The following is an 18,594-nucleotide window of genomic DNA, read 5'->3' as shown; positions in this document are numbered from 1 at the left end:
GAAAATGATAATGGTACCAAAAATATGCAAATGACACTTGTCAACGGAAGATATGATGATTAAAGCCCATGGTCATCTAGCAAGTGTCCATTCAACCAAGACTAACACTGTCACATTCTCAAGCCCCAGAACCCTGGGATCCACTGGAGTCAGCACAGGATGGCTGAGGTCTGGATAGGTTGCCCTCTCCACATTTTCTCACTCTCGTCCAGAACCTCACAGACATGCTGCCTACTTTGTTACTCTTAATTCCTTGTCCCTTTTCTGTCTCAAGAAAGGTAGACAGAGATAGCAGACTGGCCTTTGACTCCTCCCTTGTTCTCTCAAGGTCCCCCCCCACACTCTGAAATGATAATGGTGAGAACATTTAAGCCACAGATAAGACCTCTGCTCCCAGCTCCTGTCCCTCCACTCCTTTCGGCTTGACTTTGAAGTTCCCAAACCCCTGCCTCTGCAGCCTGATTGTGTTATCTTCACAGCCAAGGTGAGAGAGCAGGGAATGGCTTTATGGCTTCCTGTAAGAGCCTTCTCCAAATCCAGGCTTTCTTATAATTGAGTGGAAGACCTGGGCTTTCCCAGAAATGAGAACACTGTTAGGCAACTAATAGGAACACTATACTGATTGCTGGCTTCGAGCTGTTTCCCAAGGAGGATGTCCTTGTCCCCCAGGAAATGTTTGACAATGTCTGGAGATGTTTCTGATCACTACAACTTGAGGATAGATATTGCTGGAAAATGGTGAGCAGAGGCTAGGGGGATGCTCCAAGATACCCTACAGTACGTACTGTAGCCCAAACAATATAGAGCACCCCAGTCACCAACTCAACAACACAGATGCTCTGAACCCCTGGGTTCTCTAACCTGGGTTAGAGAATGGAAATAAAGAGAACAATACTTCTAATATAAACTATAGGAACAATGGCTCCTTTGTCCTAGTAAATATTAGATCTTCAAGTGTCTGCACTCCTAAGAAATCTCAAAGCCCACCCTGGATACAAACAGTATACAAGAAAAGTAAGATCTACAGATGTTCATTTGAGAGAGGCACAGGGCTTTTTTTAGGAAATACCAAAATCTTTCATTCCACAGCAAGTGGGAGCTGGAGAAATTCAGAGAGTGCAAGCCAGGGGTGGGAGGCAGGCTGGTCTGTGTAAAGATGTCAAGAGTTAGGCCCAGAAAAGGAAGTGTTAGGCACACAAGTGGACTTCAGAAAGAGAAATGAAGTGTGCATACACTGTAGTTGTTTAAAGAGGCTGACTCCTTCCTCTAGAGCAGTAGTTCTCAACCTTCCTAATGCTGCAACTCTTTAATACAGTTCCTCATGCTGTGGAGACTCCCCTCCCAACCATAAAATTATTCTCGTTGCTACTTCATAACTGTAATTTTTCTACCGTTATGAACCACAATGTAAATATCTGATATTTATATTATGTACTACATTGTATACAGAATATCTGATGTGCAAGTGCTTTTTTTCAACCCGTGAGAAACTTGAGAACCACTACAAAAAAAAAACCCAGGTAAGTTGAGGAAGCTAACCATAGATAATCCTGGTCAATTCACCTGCCATCCTTCAGTAACTTCAGACAGAACCTTGAAGGCCTAAGATGAGAGCTAGGAGAGATCTATAAGAGTCTACTTGAGCAGTCTACCATAGACCAGCTATGAAAACTCTTTTCCATAATGATTTCCTCATAGCATGACTCATATTTATATTATCAGTTTATTAGGGACATGGATAATGGCAATTGGTTATGGAGAACACCTGTCAGGCAAGAGGGAGTGTGGCTTAGTCCTCAGAAAATATTCCTGGGCACTTCTCTTCTTTTAATGACGTTGTTATTTCGCAGTTTGAGATTCACAGTAAAACTGGATTGAACGTGGAGGGATTTCACTCCCATGTGGTTGCTGCACACAAACAGCCTCCGATGTTATCAATCTTTCTCATCAGAATGTTACATTGATAACAATTGAGTCTCTTTTGGCATGCTATCACCCTGCGGGTATGGTTTACATTAGGACTTACTCTTGGCATTATCCATTCCACGGGTTCAGACAGATACATAACAGAGTACAGCCCCCATTAAGAACTGGAGAATAGTGTCCCTGTGCAAAAAAAAAAAAAAAATGCCCTTCATTCTCTTCCTCCATAAACCTCTGGCAAGCAGTGGTTTTTGTTTCTTGACTTTCTTACCAATAGCTTTGCTTTTCCCAGAATGCCAAGTAGTTGGGGTAGAGGGGACCAAACAATCTACATCTTTTTCTGATTCCTTCCTTCACCTAGTAGTATTCATTTAAATGACTTGTGTGTTTTCTCATGGCTAATAGCACATTTATGTGTTGTGAACAATATCTCATTTTCTGAATGTGTCAAAATCTAAGTGTCAATTGAAGTACATCTTGGTTGTTACCAAGTTTGGATAATTATTAATAAAGCTGCTATTGAAATGCATGTGTAGATATTTAGGGACTGAAAAAAAAAGGACCATTTACATGTATGGCATTGTGTGCTATGATCCGTGAGCAATGTTCAGAAGAAGAAGAGAGGGTTAGGGTTGCTGGAGAGACCCCACAGTTTCTGTAGATTCATTAATCTTAGAAAACAACATGTTGCAGATCATGCAAACCAGGTGTTGAGTGGGAAAAGTAGCCCAAAAGGAGACCCGGTTCAAGTCAGTCTTCTCTCCTACAAGATGTGGAGCAGGGCCAGCAGGAATAGATGATGGAGAACAGAAAAGGCCAGACAAGCTTGGAAGGATTAATTCTTGGTGTCTACCTCCCTTCTGGCTGCCACCATCCTTCACTACTGTCAGATAATCTTACCTGAAAGTCCCATTCCCCATGACAAGCATGTGGCACCCAGACAGAATTAACCGTCAGTGCAACTCATTCTATTTTAAACTGTAGTGTGTGTTTAAAAGAGTGAGACTTGTCTCCAAACAGCCACGTCCTCAGAAGGATATCCTGCCAACTCTGAGTCAGAGCAGCACAGTGTCTGTTGGCCCTGAAGTCCAAATCTCTCACTTAAGGCAAACTTCTGAAACTTGTCTGTTTCCAACATCATTCTTGGAGCTGGCACCGCAAACATGGTAGTTTCGGGACGTCAAGTTCCTGGTTGCCACTTCCTGGCTGAAATGCAGGCCTTGAAATATGGTTCAATATCTCTGAGTTTCTCTTTCTTCGCCTGTAAAATGGAATTTAAAAAAAGTATGTGGGTGGGTAGAAAAATGGGGAGGTTCTGGGAAGCACTGAAGGTGGGAAAAGCATATGATCAAAATATATTTCATGAAAAAATTAATGTAAAATAAATTCATTAAAATATTCTTAGAGTATATACCTGGAGGAGTGAAGGGAGGGGAGGGGAAACTGTGGTCAGAATGTGTTGTATGAGAGAAGAATCTATTTTCAATAAAAATAAAAATAGGGCCAGGGTTAAAGTGACCCTGGCATTCAACAGAAAGAAAGAAAGAAAGAAAGAAAGAAAGAAAGAAAGAAAGAAAGAAAGAAAGAAAGAAAGAAAGAAAGAAAGAAAGAAAGAAAGGAAGAAAGAAAGAAAAAGAGAGAAAGGAAGGAAGAAGGAAGGAAGGAAGGAAAGAAGGGAGGAAGGAAGGAAGGGAGGAAGGAAGGAAGGAAGGAGGAAAGGAAGAACATACCATTTTACTAAGCAAAAAAAAATAATTAAGGTAATATATGTATATCAGATGAATGCTTGGCACACGGTGAGCAGGGGAGACACGTTGCTCGCTAATATCAACAGGCAAAAAGAGAGTCCTAGGATGGATGAGTTGCAAGGCCTCCCCCACTCGCTGATGCCAAGAGTAAAAGCATGTGCATTGATGCTTGTCTGCTAACAGATAAGCTCAGAGGAAATCTAGAAATGCATCCTTCTCCATGACAGCTGGTCCCTCCTTTGCTTATTGAACATTCTTCAGTCTTATGTGACCTCTCTGTGCTTCAGAACCTACTCATCCCTAGCAGTGTTACAGGTACCAGGATATCTGATCACCCTTCGGTACCATACAGAATTTTTGACCCTCCTTAGCAACAACCTCTGACTTAGCACTTACTGACAAGCCTAAAAAAGAAGCTAGATGTAGCCTGACACCTTCGACCTTTGCAATCGTTTTAAAGCTAGGTATTTTTTCCAAGAAAAATAGATCCCTCCAATTGTTTTAACAGCAGCTCTCTAAGGCCTCCTATAAGGGAGCACTTGGTTAGAATGACGAAGCCTCTTCCTGATAGAGATTTTGGGTCCATAAAGAAGTGTATACATTAACAGATGGTAATGGTTAGAAGAAGAATCAATGACATTGAGAGCCTCTGGGCTCCCTTGTCTTGGTAGTAAGGACCCTTGACAATGAAGCTTTATTTTCACCAAGAATTTAGTTGCTCCTGAGGCCAAAGTCTCAATCTCCATAGACATCTGGTCTGAAGGCCTCAGAAAGCCATTGGTGAGACCTTGCAGATGCTTGGATAGTAGCACCCTTAATGACAACTAGCACTTAGGGCTCTGAGCATAATTGCCCGAGAATAAGAGGAAGCCGGCTCTGTATTTAGAGAGGTTTCATTGCCCCCTCTGCATCTCCCAAAAGGAAAGTTCCAGGAGGGAACAATGTAGGGCTTTGAGGATGACCTTGGAACCACCTAAAATCCTCTGCTTCCCAACACACAGAGAGGACAGATGGAAGCCAAACAATCCTGCAGGCAAGTGATTTGAACAACCAATCTTCAAGGTTCCCATGCCTCCATTATCCTTAATATTTCTCCTTTACCCCCAGGGCAAAACCAAATTTCCCAGCCTGGCCTGCAAAATCAGTCACAATCTGCCCCCATTCTAGAGAACATACTGTAATGGGAAAAATTGAGACCCAATGTTACTGCACACACTGGCGGAGGAGCCAAGTTTAAGGGCCAGGCCAGCATTCAGGCAAATTAGGTTTCGAAACCCTGGAAAAAAGGCACTTGTTTGACAAAGAAGGAAGTGGAAGCCCAGGGCACTGGTTCTCACAGTTTGTGAGATGCAAAATTAAGACTGAGATGCAGATCAGCTTCCAGAATACAAACTGAGTTCTGTGTTCCTGCTACCGAGCCACACTGTAAGCAGAGTTTCTGTGTCTCTGCAGCCACTTCCAAGTAACCACACTGAGACTTATAATTAATTATAAATGCTCAGCCAATGGCTCAGGCTTATTACTAGCCTTACATTTTAACTCTTACATTTTAAATTAATCCATATTTCTCATCTATTCTCTGCCATGTGGCTCAATACTTTTTCTTAGTATGGCAAGTTCATCCATCTCCTTCTCTCCAAATCTCCTCCCAATTATGAGGTTCCTCCTCTTCCTCTTCACATTCTCGTTTTGCCTGCAAGTCTTCCCTCACCTCTACCTATCCAGCCATTGGCCAATCACCTTATTAACCCAATCACAATGACATATATTCACAAGGTATAAATGAATATTCCACACCACACTCACCTCCCCATTCCTTAAAATAACCTTAAAACATACTCTAACACAGTCTGGAGACTGAAAATATAGTCAGCTAGTAGAGTGCTCGCCTTACCTGTCCAAGGCCCTGGGTTCAATTCCTCAGACCCACATAAACAGGATATAGGACTTATGCTTATAATCCCAGTACTAGGGAGGTAAAGACAAGAAACAGGAGTATTAGAAGTTCAAAGTCATTCTTGGCTATATAGCAAGTTAGAAGCCAGCATGGCCTACAGGGGACCCTGCCTCAAAACAAAAACAAAAACAGAAAAGAAGAGGAAGGAAACGGCCTATTTGTATTATGTTTGAATGTTTGAAAGCATCTTCCAGTTGAAGTCTCCAGGTTTTTTTTACCCCCTACTTCCATGCTACCCCTCTTTGCTTTGCTCTTCCCTAAGTGCATTGCTTACTGAACACTGACCTGGAAGACCCCACAGAAATTGCTTTCATCGGTGACCTTCCCTTCTGTCTCCCTGCAGAGAATCCTTATTCCGATCCAGTTCACTCTTTTCCCTCTCCCCAATCACAAATGGAACTTCACCTTACAAAAGACGGGAAATTTTTAGCATGTAGTTATATAACTGCCAAATGAAGCTAAAGGGGGGGGAGTACGAATACAGGGAAGGGAGAGGACAGAGAGAGGGAATGAGAGAGAGGAGAGGGAGGAAGAATATAGTAAGTAATAAGGCTTTCAACATGACCCCGGCCCCTTAGCAGAAAGTCAACTCCAGCCTGGCACCTCGAGACAGAGGTAGGGAGGCTCCATTCTTCAAAACCAACAAGCAAACTGAGAGGGGAATTTAGCTCTCCTCCTTTTTTGGCTCAGACTTCTTGGGCAATTATATCCACTTGTTCAAACACCCCTCAAATGGCATGAACAATAGAATTTTTTTCTTAATGTAACAGTCCTCAACTCAAGGATTCAGCAGCTAGTTTCTCTACACTGTAATTCAGGGACCCAGGCAATTTTTGTGTAGTGGATGTTTCTCTAGGGCCTTCAAGTCCCCTGCACTCAGACTTCAGACAGGAACACAGAGAGTAGCAAAGATGGTTATTCTGTACCAAGCCCCAGGCACATACAAACTTTGTACTTACATTTCATCATTTAGATTCAGGCACCTATCTGACAGAGATATGAGACCTGGCTGTGTGTTCTTAAGGAGGGAGAAATGCACTTCCATGAACTTACATATTATCTGCCACAGAACTGGTGTCCCACAAGGGGTCCTTGAGGCCCCTGTCTAACTCTCAAAGCAGCTTCAAGCAGAGGCAAGACTGCCAGCCTGGATTCTGGCAACATTGGGATTAGATTCCATAAGCCTGGAGCAAGAACAAGTCTAAAGCCCCAAGAGCCAAAGGAAAAGCTTAGCCAAAGGCTACTGGTTGAAGAAAGCTGACATTTCAATACCCAAAAGACTGGAGTGCAAATCAGGAATACAAATTGAATTGCAATGCCAAAAAGTTAAGAAGGGAAGAAAAGGAAATTTAGGGAGAAAATTAAGCATTTCCAATGGGAATAAAGGGTACCCAACCACAATTGGCCCAGGTTCTAGAGGGGGTTATTTTGAGAGGTCAGGGGGTGAACAGTGTGCACATGGGTCAGAGTGTCTTAAAGAGCTAGAAGCAAGTACATCCTAGAAGAGTTAGAAAAGCTTGCAGATGATTTTCATGGGCTTATTTTTTTTTGTGGATGCCCACCCCAACCCCAAATTCATATGCTGAAGTTGTAATCCCTAGAATGTGAGAGTATATGGACATGAAGATATTGTAAATATAATTAGTTAATTTAAGTTGAAGAGTGCATCCCTAGTGTAACACAAATTGTATTCTTACAGAGAAAAAAATTAGAAGTGCAAGTGCATACAGGAGAGAATCCATGGGAAGATAAAGGCAGAGATTGGAATGGTGCACATAAATCAAGGATTTAGCCCATAGATGACCAGAATTTAGGCAAGACTTACGGGGCAGATTCATCTTCAGTTTTTAAAAGAACCAAGTCTTTCAATGTCTTTATATTAGTCTTCTGTCCTCTAGAAGTGCACAAAAATAAATTTCTGCTGTCCACACCTCCCAGTCTGCAGTATAATTAATTCTCTGTAATACTGTGAAAACCAGGAGTGAAACTACAGGAGTTGAGCACTATACGGCCGGGTACCAAGGTTGCCCATCCTGAAATGAGAACAGCCATAGGAAAGGAGCCAAGTCAGCATGATATAATGCCCCATGTTCTCTACATATTCTTCCTGACAAGCTTCGTAAACAAGGTAAGGTGGCTGTGATAGAAAGAGCACTACCAGGTTTTTAATGTAATAAACTAGCAAGTCTTAATGCAGGGAGACAATGCATATTCATGAATGTTGTAATCTTGTTTTCTGACTGATCAATGAGAGGACATAGGAAAAAACAGTGAAGGAAGAAACTACTCTGAAAATCCACAGAAAACTCAATGTAGTCAGAATGGGAAGAAATGGAAATAGACATGTCTCTTGAAGGATGTGTCCACCTCTGGAATACAAAAAATATAGAGATAAATGTTCAAGCAGTAGAAATAATGCTGTACAAAGATATCAAAGTACTCTTTAAGAGTCTCAGCACCCACTGAACAAGGCCCATTCAGGTCCCCTGTATAACTAATAATATGGATACATGAGATGAGGAGAAAGCAACTTTACTGTGTTCCCTATAAAATCACAGAGGACGATTATTCCCTACACTTGGATGAAAACTCACAATCAAGTGAGTTTTTATAATCTCTTAGTTAATAAAAGTTAATGTCCTTTGGATCACCAAGCATCATCTACATGCAAATCTTAGATGCCCTTTATACATCACTCTACACTTCAATCTTGACTTCAAAGTCAGCCTCCTCTTCCATAGATGAGGTTGATGCTAGATAAGAATCCTGGAGCTGAGAATTTTCCATCACTTACAGAGTGAGTTCTGTTGCTCTGGACTTAGAGAAGAGGAGGCATGTTATTGCTTGACTAGTATTTTTGAAACTGACTTTGTGCTTTGTGAGCATGGAAGTGTTTGAAGCTCACTCGTTTTTTTCTGTGGATCCTTCATAGACCATTCCCAGTTGCTGAGGATGGCTGATCATAGCTCTCTTGGTGCAGAGCATGGGCACTTCTATTTCAACAGATGGCTTACACCCTCAACATATCCCAGAAACATGCCCACAGTTCCATCTGAGACCTGTGTCCAGCCTAGGCCACCTGCTGGAGCAAAGCCACGCTGGCTCTCTTATGCATATATCCATGTCAGAATCATAAAAGCAGTCAAAATTCTGAAAACAATCTGGTCAATTCATCCATCTCTCTTGTGGACCATTCCTCATACAATGTCTTGAGTGAACACCAGTCTAAAACCTACTGCAGCTTGCAACTTTCAGCTTCAAATGATACTCTCTGATAGGCCTTGATAAATAGACTAACGTGGGGTGCAGGTGCTCCTTAGCCCTTCGGGATGGAATTCAATATACAAGCTATAAAATCTATGCAAAACTTGGTTGGGAAAAATCCAGCACACTGTGATATTTCTTAATCAAGAATTTGCATTTGGCATTGCCCCCTTGGAAAACTCTCAGACAAGATTCACATAGAGGGTAACACACACACACACACACACACACACACACACACAAAAAAAAAAAAAAAAAAAAAAAAAAAAAAAAAAAAAAGGTGGATTAAGGCTAGGTGCTAGCACTCTGGAGTCAGACCAGATATAGCTCTGTGGGAATTCTCCCCACACTCCCCAAATCATCTCCTCTCTCAGTGTTTCCATATCTTGATGTACATGAGACACTTGGGTTGCTAAGTGCTCTTAACCACCAACTCTTCATACATTTTTTCCTGTGTGGTCCATCTCATTTCAGAGTATGGTTATCTATTATCTTGGGGTTTCAGCCAAACCTTCTATGTGAACATATTTTCATAGAACTCTACAGTGTTCTATGACTTCTCTAAGATCAAAGTCCCTGGTAGCTCATCTCTATAGCCCAGCTTCAGACACAGTGGTTGAGTGATTGGACTGAAAGGTACCAACAGCCATGCACATAGGCTGTTGCTTAGCATTAAAGACATCAGCTTGGATTTTAAAAATTTTAAGGAATGACCAACTAAAAACTCAAAAATACTTAGAATAGGGAAAATCTGAAGACTAGGGAGAAGAGAAGGAAAGACAATAGTTTCAGGAGCGGATGAATCCAAGTAGATGTTTTACTTTACTCTTTATGATTAGTTGGGCCTGGGCCAAGTTATTCAAAATCTATCACAGAGCTCTTGCAGCACATCTGGAAAAATTCATGTGAAGTTGAATTGAAATGATAGATGTGCAGCAACTGGTACAAGGATGATTCTACCATGGGTAAGAATAATCATTTTAAAACCATCGTTTAATGCATCTTTATGGGTCAGAGACTGTGCTAAATGCTTTATTTTATCTAATACCTGCATCAAGCTCATGAGACAGTGAAAGGTGGCCTGATTTTAGCAGAAGGAATTAGCAAAGTGCCTGACTCAAAATCATACAGCTGGGAAGAGACAGACCTGGACTCTGGTCAAATCTCTGTTTCTGCAGCGTCTGCTTTGCTAGCATCCTCATGCATCTTTAATGAAGGATTATTGCATATCTCCCATTAAGAGACTACATGAGAAAAAAATGGTACCAGTTATCAAGAAGCAAACATGCTTTAGTCTCATGCTAAAAGCAATTATGATTTTCTTTTCTTGATTAAAAACAATCCAGTGATTTAGTGAACAAGATGTTTGCTGAAAACCTCCAAGGAAATGAGAATATGTTAGGGTAATGGCAACACATCTTGTGGATAGTGGTGGCCTGTGAGGAGATCAGAGCAGACTATGTATAAAAATACTTGGAAATCTGGGGCTTGAGTCCACTTACACTGTAAGGAAATTCCTCTGATTAGAAGTAGAACAGGAATGATAAGCAGATACCTAAAAAAAAAAAAAAAAAAAAAAAAAAAGAAGCAAGGGCATTGTGAGAGAACAACTTGATGATTTTGAAAAACTCAAACTCCAGAGTTATCATTCAGAAAGAAAATCAGAAAAGCCTAGGGAAAGTGTTAGGGGGACATGAAGCTTATCACTGGGAGACATTAGCACCAAAATGAAGAATGATCTGAATATTAAATTCCAAATTCCAGAACATGCAATTAATGAGTGGACTATGGATACTCAGGAAGATGAATGTCTCATTAAATGGTGCAGGACCAATTTATAAGGCTAGCATTTGGTTGGGAAGCCTCTTAGATAGCTAGAAGGAAAGTTCCCTGAGTTGCAATAGAGTCAATGAGGTGATAACTTCAAGCCACTCCATGAGAGCCTTGGAACTTTGAATAGAGAGTCACACCCACCTTATGTAATAACAATCATTTCAATATTGTGGTAACAACAACATCATCTGTTTTGTGACTATCTCCAAAGTGTGCCACACCCTGTCCAGAGAATGCTTCACAACTAATCCTTATGACAATGCTAGAGTGGATATTACAACCATCAACCTAATAAAGATATGGAAAGCATGGCTCAGAAGTACGAAGAGTCTTGTCTAAGACCACACAGCTAGCAGTGGTGAAACTTCAGTTTGAGTTCAGGTCTATCTAATTCCTAAGTTCATATCTGCTATCATTGCACTGTATTACTCATAGGAGATAGATGAGAAGTGACCAAAAGGAACATGATGGAGAGGTGTGAACAACAGCATAAAAAAGGGAAAGTGTTAAAGCTCTAAAAGTAATGAGTGCCTGAGCTCCACTCCTCAGTAATTAAGCAGTCTAAGAAAATGACTTCACATCCCTATGACTCAGTTTTATCATACACAAAATAGGAATGATAATATTAACTAACTCTACTTGTTTAATGAGTTGATACTGAGCACACAGGAAGTCCTCTTTTAGCCAAATGGACAGATATGTGCATCTTCCTGACATGGCTGTATGTTGTCACTTCAGGCTTTTAAGAAGACATAATGAGCTAGAAGAAGCTAATATCGATTTATTCATAGCAATTCTTGGCAAATGCAAATGCAAATGCAAATACAAATGCATGCATTTTCCAGTCTTACTAAGGATTCAAACTGGAAAATTTCTAAGCATTGTGAGCAGTGTTACCAGCAAAGCTCTAGAGATCTCTTATGGTATTATAGGACACAAAGGAAGACTATGATATGGACAAGGGCTTATGGTAGATTCTCATCAAGTCATAGTTTATGCCTCAAGGATGGTCCATGGAGTCATGTGTTCATGACCACCTCCTGGCAAGTGCCTTAAAGTAACCATCAGTGTATTAACTAAGAAAAGATAGCACCTCTGAACACCCACTTATATGCTTACCTAGTATATGCAAGATGAAAGCATAAAGACTTAAAACATGACTTTAAAACATGGCAGACTAAGCAGATATGTAGGAGAATTGAGAAACGAAGTTTCAAAGTGTTATAACTTCAAAGACACTAAGAGGGGACTGGGGAGTACATGGGAAATGTCCAGGGATCAAAGTGAAGTTCTACTCAACGATTTCAATTTTTTCTCAAAATCAGGCTTATGGAGATCTGGACAGAACAACTTAATAATAACTTTCATTGATGAAAGGTAATAGTAAAAGTATAGATTTTCAAAGGAGGAATAACAGGAGGGGAAGGGGTACTAAGAACATGCAGAACTAGTTTAAATACATGTCCACTCTGTGATTACAACAAATACTCCAAGATGAAACAAATGCCATGTTTCTTAAACACACAAGCCCTTAAGAAGAATGGCAGAGACCAGTGCCAGGATCATCATCATCAGAGAAGCTTCCTCTTGAAGCAGATGGGAACTAACACAGAGACCCACAACTGGACAGTTTGCATAGCCTGAGAGATTTTGGAACACTTGGTCCTAAATGTCTAGTCTTCTTCAAATTCCACCCTTCAGGGCCGCAGGAACTTTGTGGTAGGAGAGGTGGAAAGATTCTAAGAGCCAGAGCAGTTGGAGGACACCAAAGAAACAGTGACTTAAGACACATATGAACTCACGGAGACTGTGGCAGTATGCACAGGGACTGCACAGGTTTAAGTCAGACAGGATCACTGAGAGAGGGATCCCATCCCTAACCAAGATGCTATCTCCAATTAAAATCCTCTTGCAAAAGAAAAATTAGTTTTCTCCAACAGAGTCTCACTGTGTTACCCACAGTTAAGTGTAGGTCCCATGCCCAGCTGTAGATGGTCAACCAAAAAACAAACTCAATGATATTTTTGTAGACTTTTTGTGTCATCTTACCTTGGTGGGACATTTTTTTCTTACTGGTCTTTTGCTTCTATATTATGGTGTCTGATTTTATGTTTTTATACAATGTATGTGTACATGTATGTTTCTTTATTATGCTGATTTGTTTGGGTTTTTAATTGATGTTTACTAATTTGCCTATTTTTTTTCTAAAGACAGAAAAAAAGGGCACAGAGTTTGGGAGGGTGGAGAATTAGGGAAGATCTGGAAGGAGGTGGGAAAGAAGATCAGAATATATTATATGAAAAAATTTTCAATAAAAAATGGATTTAAAAAAAGAAGAAAAGAGACAGAGACATGAGCTCTAAAGCAATGTGACTGTGGCTAGAGTGCTGGGTCCACTTTGGGTAGCGATTGCATAAAAAAAACAGCAACAAACTTAAAAGCATTCAGAGGAGTAATGGAGGGAGGTCTCAAAATCATGGTGCATACAGAGCAATTGAAATAATGACAGGTGTTCTTCAGTCTGGAAAACTAAGCCAGAAAGGAACCAGGCCAGCTGTCTGCCACAGTTGAAGGGCTGTCATGAGGATAATCCATTCAACTAGTACTCCGTGACTCTGGATCAAAAAGGAGAAATGACAGATTTCAATCCAAAATGCAAGGTCAGAAGATGGGTTTCTTGGCAGTTGTGAAATGGTTGAGACATTTTTGGAATATACAAGAGCAACATAAAGACATGTATTAAATGACCTCCCTGATTGGTTTCAAAGCTAAGACTCCATCATTCTTTGATACTGTGACATGAGCTCATCCAAAAGGCAGTAACGGGAGCTAGCAGGATTTTCAGATATTATTGCAGCTATGGTATATATAATTTAAAGAACTCTCTGGAAGTGTGAACTACTGCAAAGGGAAGCCCTTTTCTTGGTAATTTTATTTACTCATCCATCATATTCCTCGTGCCTGCCATATTCTGGTGTACTATTCTAAGTGTGGAGGCTTTAAATGTTTAAAATTTTAAATTTAAAAAGTAATCTCTGATTCAGGAGGTTTATAATGCAGAGGCTGGAGGTATGTAATAAATACATATGTCACACTCTGCTGGTGCCTGCAAAAGAAATAACACAGCAGGAAAAGAAAATGGACCATAGCAGATAAGAAGGATGTTTCACTTGGGTCTGATTGAGAAGTCTCTAAAAGGAAGACAATTGAATGGAAATATGAATAGAATTCTGGATAGGCTGCCAAGCAAAATATCACTCCAGGCAGATGGAACAGTTGTTTTGATTATCAGCAAGAGTCATATGACTGGAGCAGACTATTCCATGGAAAGAGCCATAAGTGATGTAGTCTGATGTATAGGTACATGTCAACCTTGTAGACCACTCTAACAGTTAGAGGCTCACAGCGGGATAAAAGGGTCCAACAAGAATCGGAGCTAAGGAATGAAACAATCCAATGCTTGAGAGATGCCCCCCCAACTCCATCAATGCCTGAGGCAGATAGGAGAACTGCTCCTGCCTCCCACCAGCTGCAACACTCAGGAGAGCAGGCCCTGAACCTTGCCTGAGCAGTACAATAGAGCCAGACCTGTTGGCAGAGATGTCAGTAAGCCAGCCCCAAGGTTGTGAGCATGGGAGAGCTGTCCCCACTACTCATCTGTCTTGTGTCTGCATGGGTTGGGGAGAGATACCCTCTCTTGCCCATCCATCAACACCTGAGGCAGGTGGGAGAGCTGGCCCTGAGGGCATAAGAACAGGATAGCTGTCCCTGTCCCCAACCAGCTGCATCACTTGAGAGAGTGGGCCCTACACTTTGCCTGCACAACACATTAGAGCTAGCCCTGAAGGTGTAGGTGTGGGAGAATACACCCTGAAGACATGAAAGCAGAAGAAATTGCCCCACCCCTTGCTCATTGCTGCAATGAGTGAGCTAGCCAGGGCAATGCTGGTGAGCTCACCCTGGTGGCAAAGATGGGAAGGGGGGTGTACTGTGGGGGGGCACAGAGTTGGGGAGGGAAGCTGGGCAGCTGACCAAATCTGCAACTACCCAGGCCCAGAACCAGGGTTATTTGTTGGCCCACGCCCAACATCCACCCCATCTGTGATCTGCTGGAGCATGAGGTTGGTGGTGATGGGGTTTGGATGGGGGTGGGTGGGGGTGGGAGGTGGATCCTACGTACCCAGAGCTGCAGGAATTCCAGGACACACAGCAGGAAGAGATGTCCAGGAAGAGTCCCGGTGAGGGCCCAGCATCATGATGCAGCAAAGACCAGGAACTTCAAACCAGACCAATGATTCTTCGCCATAAATGCCCAAATGTAAAAATGTATGGATAAAGGAGTTTACTGAGTGACTCACTGCGTCACACCGCAGCTTCCATGTTGACTGAGATTTTTTCCCCTTCCTTTTTGTTTTTGTTTTTTCCTCTTAAATTTTATTTTGTTTTATTTAGGGGACAGGGACGGAGACGGGTAGGATTGGGAGGCATGATGTGAAAGACACGAAGAATAAATATAAAAAAAATTAGAAAAAAAATATTCAGGGAGCAGACGAGAAAGAAATATACATGCAATCAGGGGCAGCATCATAAGGCCATTGTAATAAATGAGATAAGACCTGAGGGTGGCTGAGAATAGGATAGTAGTGATGGTGGAGAGGAGAAGTGTCCAGATTCAAAACTTATTTTGAAAATATTTTGAAGGTAAATGCATGAGAGTCTATGAATGGATTTGACAGAGAGGGGGAAAGATTTGAGGGGATTCTAGGTCCCCAAAATGATCTGTTGAGGGAAAGGAAGAGGCATTTACTGAGAAAGGAGGATCAGGTCAGAGCAGTTTGAAAGAAACCTCGAGTTCTCCTTTGATCGTGTCAAGTCTGAAGTGTCTGGTCAACAGGTGGTTCGGTAGAAGGGTCTAGCACCTGGTAGAAAGATTTGGTTTAGAGATACTTTGATGGACATTGGCATATAGAGGAAAAACTTGACCAAGCGAGATGGAGTATCTCTGGTGAGGTGCAGAAGGGTCCAAAGAGAGGCAGTTCTTGTAGTGTGGTGAAGGAACAATTCCATAAGGAGGAGGGTGATCAGCCATGTCAGATGAGCTGCATGGGGTACCTTGAAGAGAGAGGATGGAAGGTGGACTGAGGCCAAGCCTTCTGAGACAGTGACAAACTCAACAGTGTGGACGCCACTGGCGATCTCCACAGAACAGTGTGGATCTGGCTCTGCTTCAAATGAGAGGGAGAGAAGGATGAGAGGAAGTCGTGAGAGCAAGTCTGCACAGCATTTGACAGCCCTGTGAGTGTTTAGAGAGAAATGGGATGGTTGCTTGGGGGCATCTGGAGTCAAGGACAACCTTGAGGTTTCTATTTTTTCAAAGACATTTAGCTGTAAAAAAAAAAAAAGAAGAAGAAGCATTAATTGCTGAGGTGCAGAAATGACCTATCGATTGATCCATGCTGGCTATTTAATTATCTAAGAGTCTATACTAATAAGACACTTCCTTGGATGTGACACCCTCAACCACTCATGATTACAAAGACCCAAGGGGCCATGTTGAAAGTGTCCCATGCTGAGGTACACACAACACCAATTATCTATAATATTTTAAAGCAAGAAGACATAGGCCACTGATTTCTTTTAATACAGCAAATATATAGGATAAGGAGAATACAAAGATTGAAAATATCTTATCAAGCCATTTTAAAAGATCATTTCTCTAGCCATTGCTTCTCTCAAAATAGACAAGGTTTAGGTGATTGAATTTAAAAAAATGTTTTTCAAGCTGTGGTTTCTGGGTCTCGTCCGTGGTGGTCATAAACTCTAAAGGTCATTCCACTCATTGAGATGGCTTGAGAACTTCCCATGTTTCATCTCAGCCATGGGAACTCTTATCTAGCAGAAAAGACACAGTAGATGAGTTAATAGCACTGAGGGGAATTTGAAGAAGGGAGTAATCTATTTTTCAGGGACTTGTACTCAAATTGGCACTTGAAGGGTCTGCACCCAAGGTGTGCCTACTTAAAGAAAAGAAAACAGAATTCAGTGGGGTTGGGCAAAAACTATCCTGACTGTGGCAGAAGTATCCAGTTTTTACAAATGAGGGCAGCAAAGCAAAACACGATGTCTGGGGATCTGATGAGGCCCAGTTCTTTGGCTTCACATCACAGACTTGCCTACATCATAGCACTTTAAGGCCACCTGTTAGAAATGATGCAGGCTATTGAACAGGGTATTCTAAAGAAGACAGGGGCATTCCAGACTGTGAGATTATCGCTGTGTAGATTTGTAAATACACAGAGAAGTGTCTTTGCTTCATGAAAGGACATTTCGATAACCTTTTTGGCAAAATGCACAGCTGGTTTTGCAATTGACTTCGTGTATTCCCCCAAACATTCTGATTCCCGAAGGTAAGTGTCAGGAGATGTATCCTTTTAGTGAAAAAGAATTCTAGCTTCTCAAAAAGGAAATCGAAGACTTAGAGAAGTATAAGGTTGAATTACACACTGAGCAGGCCCTTCTTGCAGAATTAGAGGAGCAAAGAACTATTCCAGCCAAATTCAGAAAGATCTTGACTTTCTTTGATGAGCTTGACAATATTGACAGAGGTCACAGAACTAGTAACTTTAGAGAGGGTTTGGTGTCCCTAGTCCAGAATGGCAGAACACTCCAGAATATGAGAGACAATGTGGGGAGGAGGGGAAAAAGTAAAAGACTAGAAACATGTTAATTTCTCAATAGTGAAAAGAGAGACCCTGTCAATGGGTGGCTTTTCTTTGTTTGCTCTTAATTTTAGGTTTTCTTTTGGGGGAACACTTCACCTTCCTTTCCCAGTTTCTTCCAAGCAGATCAGCAGATCTTCTAGAACTGCAGGCTCCAGCTCAGACTGCTGAAGCAAAGTCTATACTCATCTGCTTCCCTCTTCTGGAATTTGGATCAGCCTCCCTCATGTCAGGTAATGTCTCCAGGTCTTCTTTCAGGATTGCACCAGTCTGCTCTTAGCGGTGTTTGAGTATGACTTCAGGAAGGAGCAGAATCCTCATGCAGTTGGGTGTTTCTGCTCATTGGCACTCTGTAAATCAGGCAGACATATTCACCCATTGAATGACATATGGCGTGCAGCCATGAGCAGGACACATGAGCTCCATTGGTGACTTGAACAAAATCAAGCAAAAAAAAAAAAGCTAGGGTGGAGTTGTAACTCAGTGGTACATATTTTCAGTATGGGTGCGGCTTGGAGTTTAAACATGCCACACTGTGGAGAAAAGCAGAAGGGGGATAACCAAAAAGGAAAAACAAAAAGGGAAAAAGTAGAGGGGGTCAGGAGTATGAGGTGAAGGGTATTGCAAGATTAGAAGGGGTCTGCCTGATTGATAATGTAAGGTTTCAGTCCAGCTTGAAAAAGAAGGCGTTAGATGCACAGCTATGGGATCATCCAAGGCAGAGAAAACAGTCAGCAGAAAACCCCTGAGGCTGCATATATTAAGAACCTCACACAGCTGGAGTAGATGGACAGGGTGGGTATCAGGGCTTACACCTGTCATGTTCCCTTCTATTTTTATAAGACAGGCAGGCAATTGATGAGACAGGTCAGCTGGTAAAAGTGCCTGTCGTACAAGCCTGGTGACCTGAGTCAGATCCCAAGACCCAAATAAGGGTGAAAAGAAAGACTTGACTCCACGAAATTGTCCTTTGACTTCCACAAGTGCATTATGACATATACACACCCTGCCTCCCACATCTCTCTCTCTCTCTCTCTCTCTCTCTCTCTCTCTCTCTCTCTCTCACACACACACACACACACACACACACACACACACACACACACTAAAAATAATAATGTTTTTAGAGACAAGCAAAACCCTTGTGTAG

At 41.7% G+C, this 18,594-nt stretch overlaps 1 pseudogene; it reads left to right on the top strand.

Moving 5' to 3' along the window:
• Positions 1-16,275: 16,275 nt before the first annotated feature.
• On the top strand, positions 16,276-17,452 carry LOC102915710 (protein MIS12 homolog; annotated as a pseudogene).
• The last annotated feature ends 1,142 nt before the right edge of the window (positions 17,453-18,594 follow it).

This window comes from Peromyscus maniculatus, chromosome 20, assembly GCF_049852395.1.
Source record: "Peromyscus maniculatus bairdii isolate BWxNUB_F1_BW_parent chromosome 20, HU_Pman_BW_mat_3.1, whole genome shotgun sequence".
Taxonomy (NCBI): Eukaryota; Metazoa; Chordata; class Mammalia; order Rodentia; family Cricetidae; genus Peromyscus; species Peromyscus maniculatus.
The sequence above is the reverse complement of the archived record's forward strand: the minus strand, read 5'-3'. Positions and strand labels throughout refer to the sequence as shown.